This window comes from Solanum pennellii, chromosome 1 (genome assembly GCF_001406875.1).
Source record: "Solanum pennellii chromosome 1, SPENNV200".
Lineage (NCBI taxonomy): Eukaryota > Viridiplantae > Streptophyta > Magnoliopsida > Solanales > Solanaceae > Solanum > Solanum pennellii.
This window is the reverse complement of record NC_028637.1, coordinates 32,188,474-32,197,750: the sequence shown is the minus strand read 5'-3', so window position 1 is coordinate 32,197,750 and position 9,277 is coordinate 32,188,474. Positions and strand designations below refer to the sequence as shown.

The window sequence follows — 9,277 nt, the reverse complement described above, 5'->3', positions numbered from 1 at the left end:
AGAAATTGGAGTAGGGTGGAGTAGGGGTGGGCTGGGTTGGGAATTGATTAATGAATAAATAAGTTTTTATAAAAGGAAATATTATTTTTAGATAAAATATAGTGTATTTATGCGCCTGAAAACGAGTATAGTCACACATTTTTGCAACTCAACAATATTTATGCCACATAAATTCGGTCAATGATCAGAGGGGCTTCAAATGTCATGTTTTAATAAGTTTAAGGGTCTATTAGATAAATTAAAGAGTAAAAGGGTTCAGAATACAAACAAATACAAGTACAGGGATCTATCAAACCATTTCGCCGTAAGAAAAACATCTACTTGTTTATTTTGGAGACACAAAAATACAAGTCCTTAACTCATTAAAAAAATGTATCCACCTTGACAAATCAACACATAAATAAATGTTCTATAAGGGCTTTAAAAGCGTCCAACATGTGTACAAAAAGATGAATCCATTAATTCCCGAAGAAATACACATTCAAATATTCACATGGCTTCCTGTCAAATCATTAGTGCGTTTCAAGTGCATCACTAAATTCTTTAATTCTCTTGTTTCTGAAACATATTTTACGGATTTCAATCTATCTCATTATATGATCCTTCAGGGTGGAACAAAATACTTCTTGGATGGAAGCGAATCTTATTGCACCACTGATTAGTAAAAGGAAGATGGAAAAAGCTTTTCTTCCGTCCTTGTTCAAATTCGGTGTTTTGATGAATTCCCCTTCTATATCCCTGTAGGTAGGTTCTGATGTCAGTTGCGTTGAACGGTTTATTTTGCATTAAGAAACATGCTGCAATTTTAAACCTCAGTACATGAGAAGTAAGATATCTTCCCAAACTAAATGATGATCGGTCTTGTTACATTCTAGGTGTTGTGATGATCCTCACAAATGGAGGGACCTGGTCTTGACAGAGTGCTCTCGTCCACATTCAAAATGGGGTACAACTGTAAAGCACTCTTGTCGGTTTAGTTGGTGAAAAGTGCAATATACTTCACCAATAGGAAGAGCGGACGAGGTTGTTTGTTTCGATGGTTAAAACTCTTCTTGGGGATTGATATGTACAACATAAACGAACAACATTATTCATTCAATAATGACAGAGCGAGCAAGTCTTATCGAAAACTCACAAAGAAAACACCGCAAGGGAAGTTTATGTCCATTGGATATAGTCTCTTCTCACAAGACTCAAACTCAAGATTTGACAAACAAAAACTCATAAGCTTACAAAGAGAAGATCATCTTCAAAGAAAAACTCAAGCACAACAGAACACATACAACAAAGGACCTGATAGACCAAGAAGAGCAATCTTTATCTGCTATTGTTGTTGTTGAGTGCTTGAAATGTGCTTAAGTTGTAGGATTCGTTTCATTGTACTTTTATCATTCTTGTTCAGGTGTTCCAACATTTAAGTCATACAAAAAATGGGTTCCATTTCAAATAAGTAAAACTTGTCCATCAGAAGAAAGGGAAAATCTTAAAGAATGGGGAAATTATTATGTTACCCCTACTCCTTGACTTTGTTTTATTTTTTATCTAAAAAAGTTGGTGCCTTTTCAATTAAGTAAAAGGTGTCCGATCCCTCAAAAGAACGAGAATATATTATGAAATGGCAAACAAAATGGATAAATTATGATGTTACACCTACTCCTCTGACTTTATACAAAAATTTCTTAGAAAGAATTGGTAAATAGCTGAGGAGCTTTATATTGTAATACTTGTGAACCAAGTTTAAATCTTTCTACATTGATATCATTTTAATCCTGTGAAAGGTACTTCCAAGTGAAAATCTCTGTGCCGATGATATCTTGAGTATTCGATGGCAGCTTATACAGCGATAATTTCTCTTCTTCAAACACTTGAACAGTTTCAACAGAGACATCCAGAACTCGTTCAAGGTCAAACGGCTAAAATGCTCGAATCCCTTCATGATACTGCTGAAAATTTTCAAAATGTTGTCAAAGAAGTTAGTAAAAGTAGATGTGATCTGGAAAAAATCAAATCTTTGGAGGAAGTAATAAGACTACCTGCTAGATATGCAGAAGATGCTATTGAGATGAGCTGGACATGTGGAAATCCATCTGAAAGATCACCAAAGAAGAGTTTTCATCCTGTTGTTGAATGAATCAATACAATAAACAAGGAAGTGATGGAAATTGTTTCTGATTTTAGCACTAGCACTCATGATATTGATGATAATCAAATTCTTGAATCTGCTGGAAATTCATTGACTGGCACTTCTTCTAGAATTAATCAGATGCTTCAACATTTGGAAGATGATATCGTGCACAGACTTGATGATGACTTGGAGATAATAGTTTAAAGATTGAAAGGATCGTTGTTGGATCTAGATACTATCACAATATCAGGCATGGGTGGCATTGGCAAAACAACATTCGCTAGAAAAGCTCATGATCATCTAACAATCAGGTATCATTTTTACATTCATGTTTGGATTACAATATATCAAGAATATGGAAGTAGAAATGTGTTGTTAGAAGCTTACATTGCATTTCAAAGCAAACAAATATTGACATCACAAAGATATTTATGATAAGCAGGATGAAAATGAGTTAGCCGATTTGGTACAAAATAATTGAAAGGTCCGAGATACCTTGTTGTCGTTGATGATTTTTGGAGTACGAATGTTTGGGATAGCATAAGATTAATATTTCCTTATTGAAACAATAGGATTCGAATCATATTGACTACTAGGGAAACAAACGAAGCAATGTATGCAAATCCTATTAGCCCTCATAAAATGAACCTCTTGAATTTAGAAAATAGTTTGAAGTTACTTTGTAATAAGGTCTTTGGACCAAAACATGATTGTCCTCTCGAATTTAAAGAAATTGGAAAGAAAAAAGTAGAAAAATGTCAAGGACTACTCTTAACAATTTCAGTGATTGCGGGACATCTCTTAAAAGTGGCCACGACATTAGGTAGTTAGATGGATGTATCCCGAACCTTAGGTGAAGTTATTGCTTATAATCCGGATAAATGCTTAGGGGTGCTCGATTTGAGTTATCACCATTTGCCTAATCACCTCAAACCATGCTTTCTTTCTATTGGTGGTTTTCGGGAGGATTATCAGGTTGAGACTTGGATATTGATTCGATTATGGATCGCTGACGGTTCTATTAGGAGGATGGGAAGCGATAAAAGTTTAGTGGAAGTGGCAGACGATTATTTGGAGGATCTTATCAGTAGAAACTTGATAATGGTTAGAAAAAAAGATTCAACGGTGAGATAAAAGCATGTGGAATGCATGATCTACTTCATGAATTCTGTTTGACTGAAGTTGAAAGAACAAAGTTTACGCATGTTGAGATAGGTGACATAGTCCCTAGTACTCTTTCCTTAGAAAAGCATAATAATTATTGTCGCTAAAGTTTTCAAATTCCCGGTTACTTATGTGATCATTGTTTAGAGATATTACCTTCCGTTGCCAGATCTATCTACTTATATCCAAAAAATCTACATTTTGCAAATCTTAAAGTTTTCTCCCGTTTCCACCATCTTAGGGTATTGGCCATTTTCCCTGAATATGGAAGTTTTTTTTTCATTTTCACAAGATATTACAAAGTTATTTCATTTGAGATATCTCTAAGTTCGATCTTATGATAGTCTTCCTGCATCAATCTCAGAGCTTCAGAATTTGCAAACTCTAATTTTTTAGGGGCATGATTATGAAAATAGAGTTTTACCACAGAACATATGGATGATGACGAATTTGAGGCATATATATATTAGGGAACCTGCTATTTTCCAAGTCCTAGTAGGAAAAGTATCTTAAATATCGAGGAACTTTCTAATCTACGTTTCTCCAGTTGTACAAATGAAATCCATTCTAGCATTCCCAGTCTAAAGAGATTGCTCATCCATCCTTCATCTTTATTAGTCAATCACATCATTGATATGTCCAACTTGACAAAACTCAAAGCATTGAAGTGTTTTAGTAAGGACTTAATGTGTTTGAAGCTACCGATCTCCATTAAGCGGTCTTTTTTCCCACAATCACTTAGGAGGTTTGTTATTTTTAGGTTTGATGATTTGACAAACACAGGGACCTTGTGAAGGTACCTGGTTCTCAGCTCAATATGCTTTTTGCTGCCAGCTGGGGAAAGTACAAGAAGTTTGTGCATAGTCTCCAACAGTGGAGGAAATGGCAGATACGTTAGAAACCTAAACCAATGGTACGACTTTAAGGTTTGTGACGTTTCTACAAAGCATAACAACTCTACATTCAAAAAGTAGTTTTTGCAACTTGAAAAAGGAAAATCAAGAACTCTTGCAAAGGCTGAGAAAATCAAAGAGAAGAAATATTTCAAACGATTCAAGTTGAAGCGAAGATAGCGTGTGTGTGTTTTAGAAGTATTTCTTCTGATCTGATATTGTAAACTGATCCTAAAACTTATATAGGATTCAATATGGTCTTATCTGGAAATCCTAAGTTAGTTAAGTTCTACTAATTTAGTGGGCAACCTGTGTGTTGCTTAGAAAACCCTAAATCATTAGTATGTTGATTGTTTTGTGGGCAGGATGTAAGATTTCTTAGAAAATTCTAAGTTTTCTAGAGGTGAAAGCTTAGTGGGCAGAGTAATATCTGCTTAGGCTCATCAAGAAATAGAGTTATTGCTTGATAGTGAGATTAATAACTTTTTCTGACATTTATTGTAACCGGTTTACTTTTGCTCTTGAAGACTAGTGAAACGATTTGAAAATCCTATGTGACAGGCCGTGGTTTTACTCCCTTGAGCAAGGAGGTTTCCACGTAAATTCACTGTGTCATTAATATTTATTTATTTATAGTTGTTATCATTTTAGTGTGTCAAGGGACCTGGTCCATTGATTAGTAGTGGAAGCACAGATTCTAACAAGGGGTACCAAGCAGGTTCTCTCTATCTGGTTAACACCAAGAGAGTGATTCCTATTCTAGAATGGTTGCTCCGCTTAATCTAGAAGAAGGTCAATCTTCAACTCGACCTCCTCGATTCAATAGCCAGTACTATAGCTGGTGGAAAACAAGGATGCATGATTTCCTCATGGCTGAAGATAGTGAGCTATGTGATATTGTTTTGGATGGACCATTTATTCAAATGTCTGAAGTAAAAGATGGTGAGATCACTTGAGTTATTCCAAAGAGTCTGCAATATAAAAATGAAGCTGATAGGAAAAAGATTGAAAAAGTCTACAAAGCAAAGAAGTTGCTTGTTTGTGGTATAGGTGCTGAAGAATTTAATCGCATCTTTTCATGTGAATCAACAAAGGAGATCTAGGATTTCTTAATAACTGCTCATGAAGGGACTGAACAAGTTGAGGAGTCAAAGCTAGACATGCTTACCTCTTAATAAAAAAACTTCAAAATGAGAGAAAGAGAAACTATTTATGACATGTATATCAAACTCTCGTCCATCACAAATGAGCTGTGAAGTCTTGGAGAACCCATCAGTATGAGAAAGCAAGTAAGGAAAGTTCTTCAAATTCTTCCTAAGTCCTGAGAAATCTAGGTAGATGTTATCACTGAAGCAAAGGATCTGAAGGTTTTAACCATGGATGCTCTATTAGAAATCTCAAGACAAATGAGATGAACAAAAATCATGATTTGTCAAAAAGAGAATCCAAGAAGGACAAAACTCTAATGCTAAAAATCCAGCCTGAAGAAGAATCTAGTGAAGATGATGATATGGCTTACCTTACAAAGAGATTTCAGAAGATTGTAAGAAAAAACAAAGGCTGTAGAAAAAGAGGAAATTTTCCTAGAGCTGCAACTGCCAATAACACTTGTCAAAAGTGTGAAAAGGCTGGACATTTTGTAAGGGATTATCCACTACTCAAGGCTGAAAACAAAGAAGATCAAAGGTCATGAGCTGAAAAGGACAAGCGTAGGGACCTGGTACTTGACAAAATTGATCAAAAGGCTGCAGCTGATCATGTAGTAAAGAAATATCTTGCTGCATGGGGTGATTCTTCAAGTGAATCATAAGATTTTGAAGAACCTAGATATGCATCAATGGTGGTGATCCAAGATGAAGAAAATGTATTCAATGAAATGTTTTCTTTCATGGCTCAGCCAGATGAGGAAGATGATTAGGATAAGGTAACTCTTCTTGACTCTAAGAAAAATTTTAATACTTACTCTCTTAAAAGATTGAGAAGATTACCAAATGTTTTGATTGATTTTGTGATAGAGTTAACTTCTGAGAGAGATTCCGTGCAAGCAGAATTTGAAAGTCTGAGTGAGAATACAGAGCAGATGGGTATGGAAATGTTAGTCATTGAAAACCAAATAGTTGTTCTAGAATCTGAAAAACTAGAAATCAAAAACCAATTGGACTTAATGATTGAGAAATATGGAAAAAGGAAAGGAGAGTCTACCAGTTTACAAATTGAATTGGAAGAATATCAGAAAACTACTGAGACTAAAATTGCTTTGCATTGGAAAGGAATAGTAACTTAGAAAGGGACCTTCTTCAGCCTAAGGAAGAACTCACTAATTTCCTTAAATGGACAAAATCCTCAAAATGACTTTCCAATGTAACAAATACAAGAAACTACAACAAAAAGGGTCTAATAAGCTTCAATGTTACTCCCCCATACAACACCCACAGTAAATACATGTATGTTTCTGATAATTTGTTGTGTCTTCATTGTGGTAGAAGTGGGCATTCAAAAGGGGAATGTGAAGCTTTGAAAGAATCACAAGAAAGGTTTTCGATTTATATAGGACAGAAAAAAATTCAAAGAAGAGGATCAGGTCCTGTTCGAATATGTGTGATAAAAAAGACCTAAAATTACCTCACTGGGCAAGAAACACTTTGATCACCCCTTTATCTGCTTTCTGGGAACTCAAGTTGAAATGGGTTCCCAAGTCTAACAAGTGATACTTGTTGCAGGTGAGCAAGAGGAGTAGAAGTCAATGTATGTACATGGATAGTGGATGCTCCAAGCACATGTTTGGAAATACAAAAACTTACTCTCGCTCAAGGCACTTCAAGGTGGAGGTGTCTCTTTTCGTGATGGAAAGAAGGGGTATATTTTAAGTGTTGGCAGAGTTGGCAAATCAGTTGAAGAATCCATTGAAAATGTCTATCATGTGAGTGGATTAAAGTACAGTCTTCTTAGCGTATCTCAGATCCGTGACAAGGGAAATGAAGGAAGTTTTACCTCTGAGAAGTGCACTGTTATCAATCTGATTACAAAAAAGACGGTTCTCACTGCTCAAACATGTAAAAACATGTATGTGGCAAACCTAGAAACTTCTCATGGAGACGATCTGACATGTCTAAGTGCTCAAGGTGATAACGCTGATCTATGGCATCGAAGACTAGGTCATGTGAGCTCATCTTTACTGAATAAATTTGTTTCTAGGGACTTGGTCCTGGGTCTGCAAAATTGAAATTTAGCGAAAGTAAAGTGTGTGAAGCTTGTGTGAAAGGAAAGTAAATGAGATCATCCTTCAAGTCAAAGAAGCAAGTGAGCTCTTCAAGAACATTAGAAATGTTGCACGTGGATCTGTGTGGACCTCTGAAAGTCAAAGCAAAAGTGGAAAGAGATAAATTTTTATGATTGTTGATTATTACTCAAGGTTCACATTGACAAGGTTCTTAAGTTCAAAAGCTGAGACATTTGATGTGCTGATTGTGTTTTTAAAAATGATTCAACCAGATTGAATAATTTGATAGCTGGGATTAGGTCTGATCATGGAACTGAGTTCGAAAATTCAAAAGTAGAAGAATTCCGTTTAGAAAAGGGTATAAGTCACAACATTTCAGCTCCAAGAACTCCTCAACAAAACGAAGTAGTGGAGAGAAAGAACAGAACTTTGGTGAATATTACAAGAACCATACTTATTGAGTCAAATCTTCCTCAAAATTTCTTGGCTGAAGCTGTCAACACGGTACGTTATGTTACAAACAGGTGCTTGATAAGGTCTCTTTTGAAAAAAACTCCCTATACACTACTCAACAACAAGAAACTTAAGTTGAATTATTTAAGGGCTTTTGGCTGCAAGTGTTTTGTTTTGAATAATGGTAAAGATGATCTTGGAAAGTTTGATCCTTTAAGTGACGAAGGATTGTTTGTGGGATAGTCATCATCAATTAAGGTTTACAAAGTATTCAACAAAAGAACTCAATGCATTGAAGTGAGTATTCATGTGGTTTTTGATGAAGATAATAATCTGAAAAGGACAGAATCAAATGATGAAGATGAATTGAATGTGTTGTTTCAAGTTCAAAAAAGTGAAGGAAGTAAGGTTGACTCTAGTGAAAATTTGGGGACTGATAATGCTGATCTAGATTCATCTGAAAAGACAGAAGAAACTGATAAATCTGAAGGACCTTGTTCCACGCAGAATGAAAATCAAGAAATAACTCATTCTCCAGAAAATGAGGATTCTGAAGATGAAGAGAATGATACTCCTCAACCTCAACTCTTGGCATCAAGGCCTACTTGGAAGCACAAGTCATCTCATCCGCTTGATAATCTCATTTAACCATTGAATTCTGAAGTACCTACTAGATCAAAAACAAGAAATCTAGTTGCATTTTCAGCTTTCCTCTCAACAATTGAGACTAAAAATTTAAAAGAGGCTTTGTGTGATGTAGACTGGGTTAACTCAATGCAAGAAGAATTTCATCAGTTTGAGAGAAGCAAGGTATGGTACGTTGTCCCAAGACCTGTTGACTAAACAATTATAGGGACTAGGTAGGTGTTCAGAAATAAGCTTGATGGGAGTGGTGTGATTACAAAGAACAAATACATATTGGTTGTTCAAGGATATATTCCGGAAGATGGTATAGACTATGATGAGACATTTGCGCCAGTGGTTAGAACGGAGGCTATCAGAATTCTTATAGCTTTTGCTGCTTTTATGGGATTCAAACTGTATCAAATAGATATCAAAAGTGCTTTCTTAAATGGAGATGAAGGAAGAGGTGTTTGTTAAACAACCTCCTGGTTTTGAAGATGCTAAGCTACCAAATCATGTGTTCAAGTTTGAATAAGGCCTTGTACGGGTTAAAACAAGCTCCCAGAGCTTGGTATGAGAGATTGTCCAAATTCTTGTTAAAGAATGGTTTCAAACGGAGGAAAATTGATAATACCTTATTTCTGATGAAAATAGAACAAGAACTGCTCATTATACAGGTATACGTGGATGATGTCATTTTTTGAATTACATCTGAGCATTTGTGGGACGAATTTGCTGTTTTAATGGGAAACAAGTTCGAGATGAGCATAATGGGTAAAATTACTTTCTTTTCGGGGC

The 9,277-nt window shown here is 35.6% G+C and overlaps 1 pseudogene; it reads left to right on the top strand.

Moving 5' to 3' along the window:
- The first annotated feature begins 1,825 nt into the window (after window positions 1–1,825).
- Window positions 1,826–3,396, top strand: LOC107019668 (annotated as a pseudogene).
- Window positions 3,397–9,277: the final 5,881 nt, after the last annotated feature.